Consider the following 24,135-nt stretch of genomic DNA (forward strand, 5'->3'; position numbering starts at 1 on the left):
GCATGGGACATGACACCCGGGGATGAGCCTCCCTGGCACTGAGGGATCACTACCAAGTACCAGCTGATGATGAAACTAGAAAATGACCTTGAATTAAAGGTTCAATGCGGACCAGCAGAATATCCCTGTCTACATATAATAACAGGAGTTAAAAATGCTGTTTGACCTAAATCAAGGGGGAAATAGAAAGGACAAATGAGTTTATATGGCTATGAGTCTCCAAAAGAGTCTGGAGGTTATCAGAGGGGTTGCCCTTATGCACACCTAAGCAGAGTCCCAGAGACAGATAAAGTAGATACAACCCCAGGTATTGGTTCTTCTGAGGGATACAGAGACCCACAGGCTTTATGGTCATGGCAGATGGAGTTCAGTGCCATGTCGGTTGGCCCTTCTTTGGAGCTGGTGTTTCTGCGTGATGGAGCTGGACTCAGATGGGATCTCTTTTCACAAGCCTTTCATGCTATTTTACTGGAATTGTAGTTGGTGCTGGGGCTTAAGATATATCTAGGGGATTTGAATCTCTGGACTGACAATATGATAGCCAGGCCCTGACCTCAATAGACTTCAGCTCCTACACTCTGATTTATTGGACTTACTCCACTCAGCTAACATGGAGTTGAAGAATGTCAACCACCACACCATGGAGCCTAGAGTGCCTACAGCTGAAAGCAGGAGGATTGCATCCAATATCCATGTGGGATCTAAATCCCCTCTTGACATAGATGTGGAATGGACACAACCAAGCCAAGGTCCACAGGAAGGAGGAATACAGTAAAGATCAGAGTGGACTTAATGATATTCTATTCATGAACTATTGTGGTTAATAATCAAGAAAATGTGGCATTGATGTGGAAAAAGTGGCCATGGTGGCTGCTGGGTGTGGGCAAGGGGAGGAAGAGAAGAGATGTGGAGGCATTCTCAGGACTTGGAGTTGTCCTGGGTGGTGCCCCAGGGACAATTGCCGGATGTTGTATGTCCCCCCATGGCCCACTGGATGGAACGAGGGAAAGTGTAGGTTATGATGTGGAACACGGGACATGGGGTGCAGCAATGCCTGGAGATGTACTCACCAGACGCAATGAATGTGACATGATGATGGGGGAGAGTGTTATTGGGGGGGGAGTGGTGAGGTGGGGGCGAATGGGGACCTCATATTTTTTTAATGTAATATCTTTTAAAAAAATGAATAAATTGAGTAGAATTTGAAAAAAAAATGATTTTACTGTAATCACATTATTTCAGATGAAAAAACTTGAGAGAGGTTATATGTCTTAAATGATATTATTTCAACCCTGAATTGAACCTGGACCATCTGAAACTAGAGCCCAAATTTCTGGTCAGGTAATCTGTGCTCCTTGCATTATTTCATTTTTTATTTTTCTAGATTACTACTTAATTAATTGGAAAAATTTTCAACATGTGCTACCTAATTTTATAACAATTTTTATGGGTTCACTGTCTTGATATTTAATTATCATATTTGTATTTACTGAAAATTTTCATTTTACTTACTGTTTTAGTTTGCCAAAGACTGCCAATGTAAAACACCAGAAATGGGGTGGTTTTTATAGTGGAAATTTATTAGGGTAAATCTTACAGTCCCAAGGTTGAGGAAATGACCAAATCAAGGCATCCATCAAAGATGCTGGTGCCCCTAGAATCCTGACATATGGCAATGTGAAATGGTGGCTTGTCTCTGGTTTCTCCTCCAGGCTCATGCTCTTCCCAAGCTCAGCTATAGGTAATCAGGTATACAGCTTTTTCTCTTCGGCTTTGAGCTTCTTGACTGATTCCAGATACCAGTCTCTCTCTCATCTTTTCAGGGTTTCTCCATCTTTCTGAGTCTGTAGGCGATCCTGAGTCCTCTCTCACATGGCAGGGTAAAAAATGGCAGCTCTCTTTCTCTGCATTTCTGCAGCTTCTCCCATTTATAAAGGGTTCCAGCAGGAGCGCCAAAACCCACACTGTGTTGCATCTCACTGAAATACTCTAATCCAAGACCCCCGACTGAATTCAAGCCAATCCTAGGGACTCACAATCTAATCAAAGGCCCCTAAATGAAGTGATCAAATAAAAAATGATATGATCAAAAGGTCTCTTAACTGAATCTAACCAAAAGATTCCACATAAAATAGCTTTATAGGCACAGGTGTGAGCTTGCTTTAAGAATGGGACTTTCTGGGTTCTACAAAACACTCAAACCAGGATACTTACATACTTTCAAAATGAAACCAACAATGAGAACTTTGAACACCCACTCACAGGCTATAAGGAATGAAGACATATAACACAATTTTCCTATACCTTTTCTTATGCTTTCAAGGAATGTTCACTTATAGAATAATAGAATATTGTAATATAATATTTATATAACTTTATACACCTTTATGTTTGAGCTTGTATTTTCTCATTTCTCTTGTGCTTATTTACATTGTAAGGTTTAAAATTACAAAGAATACTTGCAACTATAATAGGATTATACAGAAAATGGATTTAAAAAAAATAACTCAGATTTTTAATTTCCTTTGAATAAAGAATGCCTTCAAACTGAATGTTTAAGACCAGACATTACACTCTATTGTTCCTGCTCATTTCTGCTCTTACCAGTTGAGTACTACGTTTACCATTTACAGCAAGCTTGGATTTATCCCAAACCTATTTTGTCAGTTCCAGTTGTTCTGTGTTAGTGTAATATACCATTAAGATGAATTTCATATAAATAATTAAAACATAAGTAAGTAAAGGAAAATGACTATTGCAATTTAAAAGCTAGAATGAAAGTTTTGGAAATGTTTAATGAAAGTCCAAAAAAAGAAAAGTAAATTTTAAAATTAAAATATATTATCAAAATTGGGAAATAAATAAAATGCTATGGAATTTGAAAAATATAAAAATATCAATTTTTTATTAAATTGCTTTTCATGTGTTTTTAAGTTCTAATCCACTTTATAAGATATAACTCCAAATTATAGTTTATATTTCATGAATATGGCTTATAAATTAAAAATAACATAAGACTTGGATCTGTAACCCAAAGTTAAACACTTGGCCTCATATCAAAAGATTTTCAAATGAAAGATATTTTATGTGTTAACAATTGATAACTCTTTTGATCTCCTAGTACCTATCTTAATTTTTTTTTCTTTTTCTCTCAGTATTTAGATATACAGATATAGATGCAGGATATAATATCCATATATGTTCATAGATATGCTCATACATTCCAAAATATACTTAGCCCTTCTATGCAATCAAAATGTGTTAGAATATTTTGCTTATGACAAAAATGACATAAGTGACTATTCATTATCATTAAAGGTAATGGACAAACTTCAAAGTTTCCATTAATGCAACTTTAGTTTAAAAAGCGAGGTAGGATGCATTATAATATATTCAAAATTATATATTGCAGGGAATTGTGGGAAGGTAGATGAATAGTTACTTCCAGAAATCAGTCCCTTTACCAGAAAAATTATTAAAGAAGGAAACTCTCTGAGACTATATAAATATGCTAGAATTCAGTAGTATACTGTACATCAAGATGAAGATCTGGAAAATATCAGTAAAAACGAGTAAATTGTTCTATTTATGAAGCAGTGTATTCATCAACCAAAGGGGTGTTGATGCAAAATATCAGAAATCTGTTGGCTTTTATAAAGGGTATTTATTTGGCCTAAAAGCATATAATTACAAGGCCCTAAAGAGTACAACTCAAGGTTGCTTTATCACTAAAGTTCAGTTACCACATGTTGAAGCAAGAAGGTAGGCAATCTTTGCCTGGTCTTCCAGGGCTTCCTATATCAGTCCCTGGCATAGGGGTTGCTTCATTCTAGGCCTTCTCAGTTGCTCAGCTGCTCTACTCTCTTCAGCTTCAAACTATCAGGTGAGTGGCTCATCTCTCCCAGGACTTTAGCTGTTTGAGCCTTCTCCTTTCTGTCACATGACAAGGATCTTTCCTCTGGCATCTATGGAGCTCACTCTCTACCTGTGTGTCTTCTTGAGTGAGTGTCTCTTTATATCAGCCCACTAATGTGGTGGGAACTCAATCTGAGTCATACTTTACAAGATGTGGTTAATCAAAGCCCTAAACTCCAAAGGTAATTTAATCAAAACATGCCAGCTAAATTTGATGCATTCAAAGGGTATCACACCCAAAGGAATAGATTAGTTTACAAACAATCTCTCTTTTCGGAATTCATAAATAAACTCAAACTGCTACTACAGGTGGTTATCATTGCCCATTCTCCACTCTCAAGGCTGGCAGTAATGGCATCTGACCCCTTGCACAGTTTACTAGTAACAGAAAAGGACATAAAGTCAAGAGTCCCATGATCTGGGGAGTATGAATGGGGGTGGTCCAATTACTGCTTCTGATTAGCTACTTCAGATCTGATACTCAAGAATTTCCTGTCATATCAATAGCTGGATACAAAAGCAGAAACAGACATCTCAGGGAATAACCCCAGAGCTAACGTTTTACAATATTAAAATGTACAATTTGCAACAAAAGATTAGAAGACAATATAACAGGAGATAATGGCCTATCCAAAGGAAAAGGATAAAAATCCAGAAAACAACAACAAAGAAGATGAAATTGTGGACATACCACACAGAGACTTTAAAACACATTTCTCAATATGCTCAAGGAGATATAGACGAATACAGAGAAAGAACAAAAGGATTCAGGAAACCATTCATGAACAATATGAGAATCTCAATAAAGAGATAGATGTTTTAAAGAAGAACCAAACAGAACACTGGAGTTGAAGACTATAATAAATGAAATAAAAAATTCCAGGAAGGATCACCAGCAAATTGGAGCTTACAGAAGATAGAATCAATAAACTTGAAGACAATTAAAATGAGTCAGCCTGAGAAGCAGAAATTAAAAAGAATTATAAAAGGAAAAAAAAATAGCCCAAGAGACCTCTGGCCATCAGGCATAAAAATACATGCAATATGGGAGTTCCAGAAGAAGAAAAAATAGAGTGGCAGAAGGAATAGTCAAAGAAATAAATGACAGAAAATTTCCCAAATATAGTAAAAGAATATGCACATCAATGAACCCAGAGAAAACCATTAGAATAAAGTTGAAGAAAACTATGCATGGTCACAAACTGATCAGGCTGTTGAATGCAAAGGATAAGGAGAGTGTGCTTAAAGCTTCAAAAGAAAAGTATCATGCCAATGTAAAATGGAGTACCAATTAGATTAAGTGCTTATTTCTCTTCAAAAACTTTGGATGAAGGAAGCAGTGTGTAGAAAAGTTAAGGTGGTGAAAGAAAAGAATTGCCAACTAAGTTTATGCCCAGTGAGACTTTCTTTCGAAAGTGAAAGATAGATTAAGACATTCCCAGATAAATAAAAGCTAAGGGAGTTCATCACCATTAGACCTACCCTACAAGCAATGCTAAAGATTTTACTTCATACTGAAAAGAAATAACACTAGACAGTGATTCACATCAGCATAAGAAATTAAGACTTCTTGTAAAGAAAATCATTTAGAAAAAAATCACTGCTATTGTATTGTATTTTTTGATATGTAACTATAATTCATAATTCCTACAGGTGCTAAAATACATATGCATAAAAATAATGATAAATCGATGGAGTAGGACATAGAAATAAAAATAGAATTTGTAAACTGTCCAAAAAAAGCTGGGGGCAGAAGGGGGAAGGAACAATATATGTGTATACTAAGGAAGTCAAGTTGGTATCAAATCAGTTATGATTGCTATATATTTAGGATGTTAAATTTTAACACCATTATAGCCACAAGGAAAATAAATGAACATTACAGTGACAGAGAAATGAGAAGGGACTCAATACTCAACAATACAATACAAAAAAAACCCACAAAAATTTAAAAAAACAAAATATATATGGAAGTAGGCATTAGTAGAAGAATTAAAGGAAACAAAGCTATTAGACTTCCAAAGCCTAAATAGCAAAATGGCAGAGAAATCCTGCATTATCAGTAGGGACTTTAAATGTAAATGGATTTAAAAGCTCCTGTCAGAGATTAGCAGAATGGATGAAAAAACTTGGCCCAAGTATATGCTGTCTGCAAGAAAATCACCTTAAATTCAAAGACATAATTAGGTCGAAAGTGAAAGAATTAAAAAATACACCATGTAACTAGTAACAAAAAGAGAGCTGGCATAGCTATACTGATTTCAGAAAAAAATAGTCTTTAAATAAAAAGTGGTTATGAGGGAGAAAGGTGGTCATTATACACTGATAAAGAGGTCAATTCAACAAGATGTAACATCTATAAATATAGATGCACCTAACATCAAAGCCACAAAATATGTGAAGCAAATACTGACAGATTTGAGAGGAGAAATTGATGATTCTTTGTTACTTATAGCATACTTTTATATGTTACTTTCAAATAATGGATAGAACATCCAGGCAGCAGATCAAAAGGACATACATGCTTGAATGATACCCTAAACCAGGGGATCTTAACTGGGGGTCCCTGGACCCCCAAGGAGTCCATGAGAAGACTTTAGGTGGACCATGAGCTTGAATTAAAAATTCAAAAAGCATTATTACTGTGGGATGTGTTGGTGGGGTTGTGATTAATTTATTAAATAATACATAGTATAGTGTAGACTTTTAGTGAGGGGTCCATAGTTTTCACCTGACTGGCAAAGGGGTCTGTGAACAAAAAAGATTAAGAACCCTTGCTCTAAATCAACTATATATAAAAGACATATACACATCTATATGCTTTATATATATGCCCAGGTGAACCTCCTCCCATATATCCCCATCACTGACAAACAATCCTCCCCTGTCATAGTTTTAAACTTTCTGTGATCCAAAATGTAAAATGTAAGATAAGGAATATAGTTGGTAGTAATATTATGACAATGCTTTTACGTAATTTGTAACAAATGTTTCACACCAATGCAAAGAGTTGGTGGAGGGGTGATGTATGAGACACCTGTGTAATGTTATGTATATCTATTTTGTAAGTTTGCAATCTTTACTATACAATTATTGTTTACATGTTTATGTACGAGTGATATACTTCAATAAAGGAAAAAAATGAAGCCAATGAAATAGTCAAATACAAAGAAGAATAAAATGAAGTAATAATGATTTTTTAAAAATAAGTAATAAAATACAAAAAAAAATTAAAAGAAAATTTGGAATAATAAAAAATAGTGTAAAATTTCTTTAAAAAATAAAATTTTGACATTATGTCTTTCATCACTGTAAGCTCTGATGTCTTCTAGGTATAGTGACATTATCTTCTGTTGATTCTCCCAGTGTTTTGCTTTTTTCATTTTGTCTTCAAAGAAATTTTAGCTTACAGAAAAGTCACGTACAGATTATAGGGTATTCCTATATAACTAACATCTTCCCCCTTTCCCCCTTTCACTTATTAATAATGTTTAATATTTGGATGGTACATTTGTTACAATTGATGTACAAATATTGAAACATAGCTACTGACCATGGTCAATGGTTTACATTATAGTTTACATTTTGGACAACATAGTTTTATAAATTTGGATAAAATTTAATATGACCTGTATCCATGATTGCAAGATCATAGAGAACACTTCCATGACCCTGAAAATGCCCCATGTACTGTCTATTCTATTCCTCCTTCTCCTACCCCTCAGGACCCATGGCAACCAACCGGTTTAACTCCTTGAAGAACAATATTCATACTTACTTGCAACATTGAGGGCTTGACATATTGCTCTGTTCTCCCCTACTAGGCACTGCCTATGTGTTCACATATTCATGGCATCCATGGGGCATTGTCACATTGGGTGGAGATGCACAAAATAATCAAAAGAATATCAAATTCCCATCCTGGGGAGCTCTGCCACATTATCTAATGGAAAAGCAAGAATTCCCTGAGTACAGGCAATGACTTGTGAAGGAAGATGATCCATTGATGGGCCATTAATATTGAAGAATGTACTTATGAACTTTTACTCTTGAATTTGAAACAACCTAGTATTATAGGGTGTCAAAGACTACCTCCTGAGAGCTTCCTTGTTGCTCAAATGTGCCCTCTCTCTAAGCTGAAATCAGCATATAAAGGCATTATCTTCCCCCCAGCATGGGACATGACCCCCCCCCCCCCCCCCCCCCGGGGATGAGACTCCCTGAAACCCAGGGATTACTACCAAACAACAACTAGCAAGGTGACTGGAAAAAGACCTTGATCAAAAGGGGAAAAGGGTTAAGACAAATGCTTTTATGTGGCTAAGAGACTTCAAAGTGAGTTGGGAATTCATTTCAGAGGTTATGCTTATGCATGTCTCAGCAGGATCTCATTTATGCCAAAGTAAATACTACCTTAAATAGTGGGACTTCTGAAGGCTCTGGACATATCCAGATACTGTAGTCAGGGCAGATATCTCAGGAGTCTGATGCCTTGCCAAAGGGCCTACTTTAGAATTTATGTTCCCCAGTGTGACAGAATTGGACTCAGTTGTGCTTTCCCTACACATGGCTCTTCTGACCCTTTTATTTGAATCCATAATTAGTACTAGGGTTGATAGGTGTTCATCAAAGAGACTAAAATCTTTGGACTGTCCATGAGCCAGCTGGGCCCTGAATCTCAACAGAGTTGCAACACCTACTCTCCAGTTCATTAGACTCACCCAGGACAACTAAAAAGGAGATGATGATGGACAACAACCAAGGAACTGAGAGAGTCTGTAACTGTAAGCAAGAGAGTCCCATCCATCTGGCCCATGGGATCGAAGGCCCCCTTCAATTAGAGCTGGAGTGGGCATCACCGTCCCAGAATCCTCATGTTTGGGAAATGAATATGGACTAAAGTAGACTTACTTGTATTCTACTATAGATTTATTGTGATTCTAGCATTGGAAGAAATTATATCACTGATGTGGAGGTGGTGGCCGTTGGAGGTTCTGAGGCGGAAGAGGGAAACACAGGTGTAATGACATTACAATGATGGGTACAGGACATTACATATCTTGCCATAACCTACACAATTGTGCAGGAGAGAGTGTAAACTACAATGTAAACTCTAATCCATGCTTAGTGGCAACGTTTTAAAATGTTTTCATCAATTGTAATGACTGCACCACACTGAGGAAGAAGATATTGTTAATGTAGGAAAATGTAGGAGGTGTAGGGAGTGTGGCATTTATGTAATCTAAGAATCTTTAAAAAATACAATAAAAGTATATTTTTAAAAAGGCATATACAAAAAAACCCAAAAAATAAATAAAATTAAAAAGGCATATAAGAGAACTTCACTCAACAAAATCAGGAAATACCTTCTTCTTGAGAGCACATGGATCATTCTCCAGGATAGAACATATCTTGTCACAATTTAATTCTCATTAAATTTTTTTAAAGTATGGAAAACAGACAATGTATTTTCTCCAACCACAATGGAATAAAGCTAAGAAACAGTAAAAGGAGAAATGGGAAATTCACAATTATGGGGAAATTAAACAACATACTCTTAATCACCGAGTGTGCTAAAGAGTAAATCAAAAGGGAAAATAGGAAATAAGTTGAGGTAAATGAAAATGAGAATATATTTCCAACCTTATGAAATGTAGCAAAGGCAGTGCAGAGAAGAAAATTTACACCTACAAATACTTGCATTTAATAAAATGAAAATCTAAAATCAGAGACCTAACTGCAATACTTGAAGAACTAGAAAAAGAAGAGCAAACTAAATCCAAAACTTACAGAAAGAAGAAAATAACAATATGTTAGAGAGGAGATAAAAGAAATAGAGATTTAAATAAACCAATAGATAAAAGTCACAAAACCAAAAGATGACTCATTGAAAAAATTTTTTAAAATTGACAAACCTTAACTAGACTCATAAAAAAAGAGAGATGAAACAAATAACTAAAGTAAGAAATGAAATAACAGGAATAGAAGGGGATTGTATCAATAACTGTCAATCAACAAATTGGAAACTCAGATGAAATAGTGAAATTCCTAGAAATATACACTATACAAACTATCTACCCTGACTCTAGAAGCAATTGAATACATCAGCAAAACAATTACAAGTAAAGAGATTGAATCAGTAATCAAATAACTCCCCTCAAAGAAAACCCAGGACCTGAAGGCTTCAACAAAGAATTTGGGCAAATGTTCCAAGAAGAATTAACACCGATCCTGCCCATACTTTTCCAAAATTTAAAGAGAAGGGAACACTACCTAATTCATTTTATGAGGCCAACATCACCCTAATACCAAAGCCAGATAAAGATAAGATAAGAAAAGAAAATTACAGGCCAATATCTCTTATGAATATAGGTGTAAAAGTCCTAAAAAAATCCTAGCAAACTGCATCCCAAGTGCCCATTTAAAGGATTAAACACAATGATCAAGTGTGATTTATCCCAGTTATGCAAGGGTGATTTGACATAATAAAGTCGATTAATATAACCAAACGAAGGTATAATACAAAATATAATCATCTCAATTGTTACAACAAAGGAAGGGATTTGATAAAATCTAGTGCCCCTTTTTGATATAAACACTTAGAAAATTAGGAAGGAAATTCTTTCAATGTGATAGAGGGAATATATGAAACACCCAAAGTTAATATCATGCAACAAAATACTTAAGTATTGAAAGCCTTTCTTCTAAGATCAGGAACAAGATAAACATGCCTGCTGCTGCAGTGGGTTTTAAAATTGTTTATTTTTAAATTTATTTTATTCTATTTTTTTAACATAGTCTGTACTAGAATAGACTTGGGCATATAGTAAGCACCATATGTATAAGATATTTCATTAATATATTTTTATCATTATTATTACTTCATTGTCTTTATGCTTTTATTATTACTTTATTATTTATCTTTATTTTATTATTATCATTACTATCTATTACTAAGAACATAGTGCGTGAAATTTTCCTTAACATATATTCACATCAAACTTAGCAGAAAGAAAAATCTTGATTGAAAAATGTATCAACTATATCTCCTAATATAATGAATTCAAGATCCTAGCTTGTGGGCATATGTATATAACAAAAATGATGTGCAGAAATTTAAATTTTTATGAAGAATTATAAGTATTTCAAAAAAAATCTTATTTTGTATTTGTTGTTTGTGATCTTTAAAACATAAACAGACTCATTTTTACTCCTCTTACTATATAATGTTGCATAAAACAAGATTTTTTGTAATATACCTCCTTGATTTTTTTTTTTTTAATAATAATGTGCAGCATGAAGTGTCTTTATAATACTTCAAAAGATGGGAAAGCTATTAATCAAAATAATAGGAACAGCTAAATTTCTTTAAACCTCTTGCATATACTTATGTTGAGAAGATCAGAATTACAGTGCTTCATTTGCAGTAAGTTTTGTCAACTCCTGTGAGTTGGATCTAAATTTATATTTACAAAACTTTCTGTCAGGTTACCATTCTTGACACTGTCTCTGTAATTTTCCCTATAAACTCCCATAGCTGTAATCATTATTCTACCCTGGAAGTTCAAGGCTTCAGTTTCCTCTTTTATTTCTTCCTTCAACAAACCAATACTTTACTATCCATGTTACACAGCTCCAGGGATTCCATAGAGCTATTGTTCATATCCCTTTGTCACCATCTCTGTTATTTGTTGATTTGTTTGTGCCAATTTAAGAAATTCAGACAAAATAGGGAGGGGATCAAATTCTTCAAAAGTTAATAACTATTTTAGAAAAAAAAATATGTGTTAGAGAAATGATTCTTTTGAAGTCTTGACAACTGTAGAAAATATTATTATGAACTTCTTATAAATTAAAAAAATGAGGGCTGGATTGGTAAACCTTTTATACTTGATTTTCTATTTTTTTCATGATGCATATAATTATCAAATTTATTATAAATTTTGCTGAATATATTGTTTCATAATGTTTGCTTTTTCTACTCAAACTATATGAAGTACTTATTTGGTAACTTATTTAACAGGACATTATTTATTGATATATTCCCCTTTGTCATTGGATAATGCACACATGGTAATACACTCAAAACAAGAGAAAGAAAACTATAACTTGGGGGAGTCTTATGTTCCTCCTCCTTCAAACTCCTATTTCCTAGAGCAATTGTATTTGAATCATAACATTTTAATTCTAATGTCTGTCCACCAGTACTATATCACCACCAAACTGTAAAACCAAAGGAATTCAGAATGAGGCCTAAAGATATCGTTAAATTATGTACAGGTGTCCTTTTGTCACATGGTTACTCCGCTGGACTGCAGGGAGGATTCCAAATGGATTTGTCCACATTCTAATACCTGAAACCTGTGAATATCACCTTTTCAGGCAAAATATATGACTAAGTTAAGGATCCTGAGAAGAACTTATCCTTGGGTAGCTCTTAAATGCAATCTCATGTTTCCCTATAAAGGGCACACAGACAAAAAACCAATGTAAAGACAGGGACAAAGATTAGAGCAACGCAACTACAATCATAGGAATGCCAGGGCAACCAACAGAAATTGGAAGAGGCAAGTAATGAATTCTCTTCTGAAGCCCCCAGGGGAAGTGCAGTCCAGCTGACTTAATTTCCACCATTCTGGTAATATTGATTTAGACTTCTGGCCTCCAGTATTGTGGAAGAACAATTTTCTATTTTCTAAGCCACCAAGTGGTGGTAATTTATTACAGCAGCCCTAGGCAACTAATAAGAGTTACTAATGACTTAGGAAAGATTGCAGCAGACAAAGCCAAAGGAAGCAAGAAAGATGTGCTCAGAGATTACAGTGACAATAAAAGTCTCCACAGCATTCTCACCATCGGAGGAACAACTTCAATTTGTCTCCCTGTTTTCACAGTGCTCCATGGTAACACTGCTGCTCACCTCCAAATCTCACTTTTGTTTTTCCTACCCTTCTACCTTGTGCATGTTTTTTGGAGCATCTGGCTAAATGTCCACCTATTCCCTCACTTCCAAGTAATGACAAAAAACCAGGCATGTTAAATAGAACTGCATCACAGGACTTTACAAGGTTAGCCTTCTTCATGTTCAATATCCTCAACAAGCCCAGTTTTGGACCTGCTGAGTTCAAATTCAACTTCTGCAAATAACGTACTTAGCATCCAGTCTTGTGTTTTCCTTATTGATAAATCCGAGATACTATCTTGCCAGTGTTACATAACAGATCATGTAAGTAAAATGTAAGGCAAATAGTCAGCACTTGGGAAATGTGAAAAATTATTACTATTCTTTGCATGTTGCCTAGGCTTGCTTTGGCCTCACTCAGGACAAACCACAGCGATTTGTAAGACTATACATTTGGATTTGATGAACTGATGTTTTAGGAGAATGCTTGGTCAAGGTGTGTCCAGTCACTTGCCAAATTTAAATTCATCATTATGTTCTCTTTATAAGAGATGAACTAAAAATTTCAAGCTCTAAGAGAAAGATAGTTTACTGAATCATTTTTAAAACACCCATATGACTTACTATTAGGGATAATATTCAATAATATCAAATAATAAATCCGTATTACATTGGTTTCACATCTGTTAGTCAAGTTCTTTTCCTTGAATTTTCTCAAAATTCTAAGCGAAACTGGAGAAATAACTCCATTCCCACCACCATGTTGGTTTGAGGAATGAGTGACAAAAACAACAACAACAACAACAAAGAAACTTCTATCTCCGTTTCCATGGACAAAATCTTGTCACTGTTTATTTTATTTTCTTATTAAGTTCCTCAATCCTCAACAGAGATACTACAAATAAAATTATACAAAAATTCTCAGATTAAAGATTCAAGAATATCTCATGCCCTTGTTGAAATTTAAACTTATTATCTCTTATAGATGACACAGCTTAAGTGCTATGTTCTCCCAGGGAAGTTTATTAAGTTATTATTTTTCCCCCCAGAACGAAGGCAGAGACAGTTACCACATAGCTAATGGCTAACCATCACTGACGCTATCACTGATGCAGGATTTCCAATATCCTTCATAGCCCAAACTTTTTGCAGTCTCATAAGGATCCTTAACAAAGCAGAGAATTCTCTTTTGAAGGAAAAACAGTCTTCTGCTCTCTATCTCTGAATTTATTCCCTTGCATTCAGCTCACTGGCACTGTTTCCATTAGGTTGTGTATACAAGCCACAGAACTGTGCTTATAACTCTAATTATCCTTTGGAGTTTCATGTTCCCATTTAAGTTGTCTGCTGACATCTCCACCTGAATTACAGGTGAACACTTTACATAAATATGTCCAAAACTGAACTCACACATATTAAGATAACTAACCATTCAAAGGGCAATAAGAAACAAGTTTCCAATAGAAGGCACAGAGTAACAACAAAATTTTTTAAAAGATTAATTTCTGCTGATGGAAATAGTTGGAGCCAGCTTCATGTGAATGACAAGTTTTTGAAGTAAACATTAAAGAAAAGCCTTTAAACAAACTGACAGAACATGGTGATTCTTACTGAGAGAGGAGCAGTTGGTAGAGACTCAGAGGTAAGAATATTCAAGGAAAATTGGAAGGACAATGAATAGCCAATTTTGGACAGAAAAATGTGATTTTTTTTTTCCTTATGGAAAGTAAGGGTGTATATTCTGTTTCCCTGCATTCTTTGCCTGCTCAAACCTCAGTAAATTCTATCTTACAATAAATATCTTTCTCACAATATTTTGTTAAATTTTGTTCTTTTCCAATTTATTTTCTATTACTTAAGTTTTAGATTTCCTGGCTTTTGCTACACGTTTTTTGTCTGTTTGTTTGCTTTAAATAACTTTCAGTTCAAAAGTTGCAGCCTGTTGCAAAGCTGCCCTCTATTACCTTAGACCTTCAGCTGGAACTTTAAAAAACCATATTTTTAAGGCCCAAGACAGCCATACCTATCTGACCTATCTTCCCATTCTGGAAATGTATAGAATCAAAGAAAACTAAATGAGTTTCTCAAACACACTCTGCTGCTTTTCTCAGAAGGGGTCAATCACCTGAGGAGCTTGATTGCTGACCTTACAGTGTCCTTGGAGAAGATCAGCCAGGCATCTAGAAAGCCAAATACTCAGAAATCTTACCACTTGACATGATCCCATGAATGACGCCTCAGTTAAGGGCTGTGGTACTTCACAGCTGAAATCATCTGTTTACTTGAAATCTGAGGTTCTTTCCCAGGTATTCCAGTCATACTATGTTCATATTTGTTTTTGTGTCCAACCAAAAACCAGTGCATGTTGGGTTAAAGTTCACATAGTTAAGATGAATAAATGGTCTCTGTATAATCTATCATACAGTTCTCAAACTGATGTTGTTCTAAACATAGACAATCTTTTTAAAGTTTTCATAAGATTTCCAAAGGATGAAATAAAGAGACAGTATCTTGGTACAAACAATTCCCAAACTGACCAAATGAAATATATGTAAAACCATAGATTTCTTAATGCTAGTGTTAAAAGTTTGATATGTTATTTTGTTAACTTTGAATATGCTTTGGCCCTATATTAAGGAAACTATTGACTTTAGGAATATTTTGATGAGGTTGTTTTTAATTATGCCATATTAAAAAATAAACAGAAAAATTGTAGGTGAAGAAATTGACATTATATATCTTCCATTGAGATAAATTTTCAGAAATACTTTGATTCTCATATCTTTGTTGTTCAATTCATGTTTCTGTAATGTTTCTTCTCCTTCTGATATTATATGTAACAGTTTGCTGTTGGCATAAAGTTTCAAATACTCATTATAAAGAATGATATTTTAAATGTCATATTTTGTTTGGTTGAATTATTTGATGGAGATTTAAAGTCTGTCTTTGAAAATGGAAGCTCTGTTGAATCAGCAAGAGAAGCATGCTAGGGCATGGTAATGAATGAAGTTTTTCTTGGATGCTCATCTTTCATACTGTTAATCTAAGTGTGTATTCCATTTGTTATATTATTGGAAAAAATTACAGGAATTTGTTAGGAATTCTATTCTTTTGTGTAGAGAAATATGAAAAAATGGAGGTAATGATTCAAAAGATTCCAGGTGTTGAATAATTTAAAATGTACATGCACAATCATTTTAAATAATATCAGTGATCATAGTAAAATATTGAATATAGGGCATTATAAAACAATCTAAGTTTACTTAAATGGAGGCGTTACCCAGATGTATAAACAAACCCACATGGGATATTAATAAGCAATTTGTTGTTGAATATTAACTTAGTGTACTGTTGACAGATCTTTGCCCAGTCAAGCATTAGGCAAATATTTAAATGTAATTGAAATGATAGCTGAAAACTACTAGGCTATTTTAACCTAGTGATTTCACTTGTATAAATGCAACCTAATTTATTGTATTTCTTATTTCTACTATTTTTACTGTCTTTTAGTTTTAAAAAATATCTTTGAGTTTTAATGTGGCTTTTTCTGTATTCCAAATATGTTTAAAACATATTTTATTCTAGTTGATTCCAAATACCTTCTTTAAGGCTTACAGCATTTGTTCTGTATTCAGAATAAGAAAAATAAATTATTCATTAAGACAGCACCATACTTAGGCGATTCAGTGGAATTTCTGTGCTAGTATATGCAGGTAAAATATACAGGAACCCTTGCTCATGGACCTGCTTACAACCTAAAAGTCATTTTTGTTGTTTTATTTTTTGATTTTGCTTGTTTTTAAGCATCCACCCAAAATAATTCAATAGTCCATCTCAACTGACTCATGTAGGGAGAATAAATTTGCATATCAATTAAAATACAAAACAAAAGAAGCACCATAGCAATAGGGTTAGAGTACATAAACATTTTTTTGGTATAAATATGCAAATGTCAGTGTCTTGAAAAAAGTCTAATTAGATCTTATTTCTTCTCTTACATGCCAATTAGCTTGCATAGCTTTATTATTTATGGTATTTTTTATTCTAAAAGGTGCATGTCTTTTTTTGCTCATCTTTTACTTCTGTCTATGACAACCATAAAGGAACTAAACCACATGCATCTATCTTTGCTTTTCCTTTTGCAAATATTCTTTGTTCGTGATATGTGATTTCTAGTTTCACAGGCTGTGAAGGTGGATGAATGTGGATAATGTTTATTATGGCTCTCCGCTTCATGTTGCTTACCTAACTTGCAAATGCATTGTGAGGATTAATGCCTATTTAAAGTGCCTTACTATTGCACTTTCCATTAGAGAGAATGGTTTGTACACATTACAAAAATCACCTAGTGGAAATAAAATTATACATACTCTGAACTTGCAGCAGGGTAAATTTTAATGAGAAAAGCATTCTCTAAAGCTATGCTATAGCATTCTTAGTGATCAAAAAAATGTAGTTGAAATGCCATGAGGAGAAGAATTTAAGAGAACATGTAGCATGTTTTTCACAGTTATGAGTATTAGTCATGTAACATTTAAAGGATTCAAAGTTATCTGTATTTGGATTGTATAGTGAGTCACCTTTATAAATACAAAAACGTAGTTTTAAAAAACCTATACAGATAATTTCCCTTGATCATGCTATTTTTTCATTATAAAGAGCTAATTTAATAGAACATAAAACTGCTCTATAATAATCAGATAACATGCTTTTTGGTCCAAGAATTGTCAACTAGTGACTATTAAAAATAAACAATTTTTTTTTATGTAATAAAGTGAAAATCTTTGCAAACTCAGCCCGTTTATGTATATTTGCTCCTTGCTATTAGGTATCCAATAGAACATATTTTCTTAATCCCTTACTTTGCATCCCAAGAATAGTATCATCATTGTTTTGTTTATACCAATTTTGATAATCCAATTTTATATTGTGAAATATTGTCTTTCAATGCTTCTACACTTTTCTGCTTGACTTTTCTGAATGATATGGACTTTTATTATGTCAATTTATATTGAACAAATAATTCTACAGCTAAAAGTCCATCTCTCATTGTCTGTGCCATTAGGACCAAGTTGGAAAAAGTGGGCTTAACTGGAGTCCAGGTACTATGTTCTCAGCATCCAGAAGACAAGCAGTGCCTCTGTGTGTTTTGGGGCCTATTTTAGATGATTATGGTGCTGATATTGGGGCCTGGGATGGTATATGAGGCTAGGTTGAGGCTTGTAGGCAGCACCTTGTTAGGGAAGTCACAACTAAAGTTGTTGACAGGCCCTTACTGAGGCCCTGTCCAGGTAACAAGCTCTAGCTATTCCAAGAAGGGTAACCTGATCTCAGGCAAAGCAAGCTGATACAAGAAGATGATGCAACAAGAGACACAGGAGGAAGAACATAATGAGAGACTAAACAAAGCTTGGAATGGAGGTGGCTTAAACGATTGGGCACCTCCCTCCCACATCAGAGCTCCAATGTTCAGTTCCCAGTGCCTCCTAAAGAAACAAAGAAGATGAACAGACACAGCAAGTGCAAACAAAAAGGGAGTAGGGAGAAATAAAAAAATAAATAAATTTTAAGAGTAATTTGTTACTCTTGGAAAAAAAATGCATTCAACACTTCAGGACCACAAAGGCTGTGTAGAAATCAGGGGTGTTGCTGAGAGGGATGGGGAGGGATGTTTCTGGTTTACTGTAGGCAGAGCTCCTGGAATCAGGTGTGAGTCAAATGCAACAGGGAAGGCCCCTTTCCTTGTGGCTCTTTGATCTGTAAATTACTGAAAACAGTTCATTCCCCTGCATTAAATTTTCCCAACATATCCTTGCCAAATCTGTATACAGATATAAAGATGCCAAATGCCTCAACTTATACTTAGCATTCACTGATATTGTGACTGCAAGAGGAGGCTGCCTGAGGATAGGACAGCCATGAGGCACTCTGCAGTGCCTCAGTGCCCAGCTCAGCAGCCATGAATCCTTTTTCTCACCTTCCTCCTTCTCCAGGAAAGTATTAGATGGTGCTACAACCTCATTCTGAGGAAACAGGACAATTTGAGGGGCCAATTATCACAAAGACTCTCAAATGGACCCTGATAAACTACCCTATGGTAGTTGACATGCTGGCAGTCAATGATCAGTTTGTAGACTGGCTGACCCTGAAGGAAGGTGGTCTCTCTATAGGGCAGCAGAGTTTCCTTCAGGATGTATACCTTAGTCAAACTGTGACAGTTACTTCCTTTTCCTATACTCTCTGGACTTGGACAAGACAAAAAAGAGTGTCCCATATCAGTCTCTCTCTAGAGGTTGGAACAGTAATATGTAGAACACACCAGACACTGGAGTGATGTTTTCTCTCTTGTGGAGTAAACCAGGTGCAGTAAGTAAGAATGAAGTCAAGATGTGGAGTGAAGTAAAGATAAAGGGAATAAGAAAGCCTGCTTTCATTTGCTTCTGAACCCCAACCTGCCTTTTTCTTTAAGAGTTTATGAACCACCAATTCCATGTTGGTGTGAAGTAGCTCAAATTCTTTTATTTCTTTGTGAGTCATTTATGTGCCAGTGGCTTGAGGATAGGGTTCACATTTCTCTTTTACACAACTGTATCATCAGTGTCAAGTACAAATGCTAACTTGCAGTATATGTCCAAAATATTTGTTGAATGACTTAACAAATATATCCTACTTTATAATTTAATTTTCATTGCCCAGCATAGTCTTAGTTATCTAGAATGAGCATAATAATCATTAACCTCATTTATGTCATTTAACATTTTAGAAGTATTCCTGAATGAAATCAATAGTTTGATAGTGGGCAGCTGCCTTGATTTAGGAAAGACTACACAATCTTGACCATCAGCTATATATTATATTATACTGTACCAAATAAGCAACCTAATCGAAATTATTATATTAGAAGTGAAATATAAATCAAGTTATTAATTTTATTAAGTAATGACAAAACTGAGAAAGAGAGAATTTAAGTAACTTCATCAAGGTCTCATTATTATTTAGTAGTTACCAGGAGCAGAACTGAAAATGCATTTGAAATCCACTGATGTTACCTGTATTAGTCAGGGATGCTGATGCAAAGTACCAGAAATCTGTTGGCTTTTATAAAAGGTATTTATTTGGGGTTGAAGCAAGCATGCAGTCACAAGGTCCTAAAGACTCCAACACAAAGTTACTTCTTCACCCAAAATCTGTTGCCACGTGTTGAAACATGATAGTGGGCAATGTCTGGGAAGGTTCAGCCTTCCTTCTTCCCTAAGTCTCCATGGGTTCAGCTTCTTCCCATCTCAGATACAGGCTGGCATAAGGCTCATCACTGTTGCCAGGGCTCATTTCTTTCTGGGTTCACTGTTCTCGTGTCTCCACAAGGCCAGCTGTAAACTGTCAGTTGAAAGGCTTGGCTCTCTCCCTGGGGTTCCAGCATCAAAACTAAAACCCTCTCCTCTACCATGTCATTCTCTCTGTGAGTCCCTGCCACCAAGGGGTCAGGGACTCAACATCCTATTGATGGCTGAATCAACCCCCTAATAATAATTTAATCAATTAAAGTGAAACCTCTTAATTTAATGCAATCTAATATGCCCAGAGGAACAGACCAGTTTACAAACACATTCCAATATCTATTTTTGGAATTCATAAACAATGTCAAATTGCCACATTATCCATTACACTATGTTAAATCTTTATTTTTAGAATGGGTATGCCAAATAAATATGAAATTAAAACTTATGCATAACTCAATACTTTCTTCATATCATTACTTTGTACATGAACTTTTTAATTAGACTTATGTACATAACTATCAATAAAAATTGTGCATTCCATGAGAACCACTTTTATCTTATAACATCTAAAAAACTTTTTATAAAAAAGGAATATTATATCTAACTCAACCATATTACACAAACCGGTTTTATCTATTTTTCAATCTGTATTTCCACACATTTTATGCATATATATAAATGGATATATAGGTATATTAATCAGCCAAAGGGATGCTGGTGTGACGTACCAGAAATCAGTTGGTTTTTATAAAAGGTATTTATTTGGGGTAGAAGCTTACAGTTGCAGGGCCCTAAAGAGTGCAGCTCAAGGTACCACAGGAGGTACTTTCTCATCTGAAGTCTGTTGCTACATATTGATGCAAGATGGCAGGTGACATATGCTAGAGCTCAGCCTTCCTCTCCCCTCTTAAGGCTCCATGGGTCCAGCCTTTTCTGATTTCAGCTGGAGGATGGCACAAGTTTTGTCTCTCTCCCTTGGAATCATTTCTTTCTGGGCTCAGCTGCTTTAGTCTCTTTACAAGGTCAGCTGTAGACTATCAGGCTCATCTCTCTTCCCAGAGCTTCTCCCATGCCTAATAAATTCTCTCTTTTCCTCTGTGTTCTTCTCTGTGTGTCTGCTTCCATGTGAGTGTCTGTTTTATCAGTCCACCATGGGTGCTGGGGCTCAATGCTGAGTTGTACTCTAATAATGTGGTTGAATCACAGCCCTAATCTAAACATAATTTAATTAGACTTCTCAGCTGAATCTAATACAATCAAACAGTTATTATGCCTAGAGGAATAAACCAGTTTACTAACATAATCTCTCCTTTTGGAATTCATAAATAATCTCAAACTGCCAATATAGGTTTCTTCATGGGGAAGTCTATTGCTGACCTAGAGATGCCTATTACATTTGTGATTATAATAGCAGATGAATATAATTTTAACAAATCATAGAATTCTGATTACTATCTTGATAAAATATATGCTTTTATGCAATGTAAAGAGAAAACCAAGTTTGACCCCATATGTTATCCTAATGATGCCCAACCTCTTCTGATTTATACAAATTTCTTCTGCCAACAATAGTGCATCTCATAATAATTTCCAGTCCAGGAATTTAATCTCATCTTATTATATTCTGAGTTTATTGTTGCAAAATGTCTTAGCACAAGTTTCCTTAGCAAACAACCTGAGAAGAAGCTGTATGCTTAAGCTTTGCTCTGAGGTACAAAGCTCAGATAGCAAAAATGGGGAGATTATGGAGTTGGCCTCAGTTTCAGCTGAAAGAACAACTGGCTTCTTGATCTGTCAGAATGATTTTCAGACCAACCATGTAGATCCTTGTAACATGAAAGAATCTTTCAGAATGAGGGAAGTTGAGGGATTTTTTTGCCAGTTCCTTCCAATCTCCTGTCTCTCATTAATTATACTTTAGCACATGTGGTATTAGCTCCTCCACACTTCTAGGATTCACACCTCTGAGTAGCCATTGGGGAATCAAGATCCTACAAGCAACAGCGTGGTCTGAGTTCAGAAGTTGCTCCGAGTGTCACATACACAGTGTCATATCCCAGTCCTCACCTACCCCCTTATTTTCTCCTTTGATGGGCACAAAGAGAGCAAGCAGAAGATGAAATCTCAGCCCCAGGTAGAAAGAAAGCTAGTTTTCTTTCTACATGGAGAAAGAAAAACTAGCTAAGAAAAGCTAAGAAAGCTAGTTTTTTAGAGACAAGGCAAATAGGGTAGGTAGGATAAATATATTAAGTGGACATTCCAACAAGGAAGTAATCAAGGACCAAAAAGAGGGTCAGGTTAAGAGTCAGAGAAAGAGTATATTGTGGGTATAGTACACTAAATAACTTGATTAAATAATTGGCTGTGTTAAGATATGTAATCTTTAGGTTCCCAATATGTGTTCTTTTTACTGCTTGATCTATTTATGTACAAATAACCAAAATGGCATGTAACAATCTTTAAGATAGACATCTCACAAATTGTTAAGGAAAAAAAAAATGACTCTGTTTCCTTCTCTGATATTGTATCTTAATGTAAAATATAATTTTGATCTATCTAAGTTTACAAGTAGTTGATGAACTGGAAGCCTATTATTCTTTAAAAGAAATGAATATAAATCTTCCACAAAATAAAAAAGGTAAATGTATACCTTGCTATTAGAAATAAGATCATGTTATATGCTAATTTAGTCAAGATTTTATTTTCTGATGTCTTTTTTAAAAATTTCTTATTGATAATCCAGAATCAGTGTTCTTCAAGTCTCACAGTATCAACTACACAAATGTTCCCATTGTTAGAATGTCTTCTCATTTTCATTTGATCCTATACTATTTAAAACATACTAGTGAACAAAACATTGTTGGAATAGTTGTTCCCATTAAAAACAAAAACAAGTAAAAATCTTCTCTTATATCCCTTTCTAGGTACTCTTCTCATTTTTCATACCATAATTCAATATCCTGAAAGAAAATTCTTTACTGTTTAATATTTCTAATTTCTCTCAGTCTTTTTCTCTTTTTCTCTCTCTCTTCTACTCAACATTATAGATTTAATGATATGTTCAAAAGTCTCAGTTATTTGGGACTGAGTCTATCTACAGGAGAGGGATGAACAGAGTTTCAAAGCTTCAAGTGAAAGATAAGAATGATAGAATACAGCACTCTGCAAAAATTAAACAAGCAAACAAAGGAAAATATTAAGCTCCAAGGGCATGGAATAATCTCTTTCTATCAATATTTATCTTCTAGGGAGCTCTTACATTCTTTTTGTAGCAGAAAAATACAAAAATCTTGCTTTTTTTACCAAATAAATACATTAAGTACATTATTATCAAATATATTTATCAATAAAGTGTTTTCATTCCTTCTTGTTTATTATGTGCTTGGCATAATAAACAAGAACTACATAAAGATCTTATGTAAGAACTACATAAATATCAACTCACTTAATGCATATGCTTATCACAGCCCTATGGGTTGGTTGCTATTATCACCGTTGCACACTTGCAGAAATTAGGGCACACTGAGTTTAAATCACTTGCCTTAATGCTATAAAATGCTATGATGTTTCTCAGTCCTGCTTTTCCATTTTTAACACCTGAAATTGATTAATTATCCATTGATAATAGCAGCATTTTAAAATGGATAATGTGATTACACACAAAAAGCAAAGTAGATGTAAGGAAAACCATTTTAAATCTAGTTTAAATAGTAGAAGTCTCTTATTAAAACCTCACCCAAGGGGTTATTGAGGAGATCCAAATGCATTTATATCACATAAAGTACTTAGGTAGTGTCTTTTACTAAGGCATACTAATATGAAAAGTCTACCCATCCTTTCTTGATTAGACAGATGAAGGAAGTATATTTCTATGTGTATTAAATTCATCTCAAGTAATTTAGGTCAAATAAAAATCAATCTACATCTAATCATTTTCCTTCTAAAAGGAAATGAGCAAAAGAAACTTTGAAGAGATTTTCATAAAACCTCCATTTATTTTAAAATATAAGCCAATCTGAAGTATCACCCAAACATCTT

The 24,135-nt window shown here is 34.7% G+C and overlaps 1 pseudogene; it reads right to left on the bottom strand.

Annotated features, from left to right (window-relative positions):
* LOC111765273 (RAB6A-GEF complex partner protein 2-like) overlaps positions 1 to 19,091 on the bottom strand; it is a 48,126-nt pseudogene extending 29,035 nt beyond the window's left edge.
* Positions 19,092 to 24,135: the final 5,044 nt, after the last annotated feature.

The sequence above is a fragment of the Dasypus novemcinctus genome, chromosome 1 (assembly GCF_030445035.2).
Source record: "Dasypus novemcinctus isolate mDasNov1 chromosome 1, mDasNov1.1.hap2, whole genome shotgun sequence".
Taxonomy (NCBI): domain Eukaryota; kingdom Metazoa; phylum Chordata; class Mammalia; order Cingulata; family Dasypodidae; genus Dasypus; species Dasypus novemcinctus.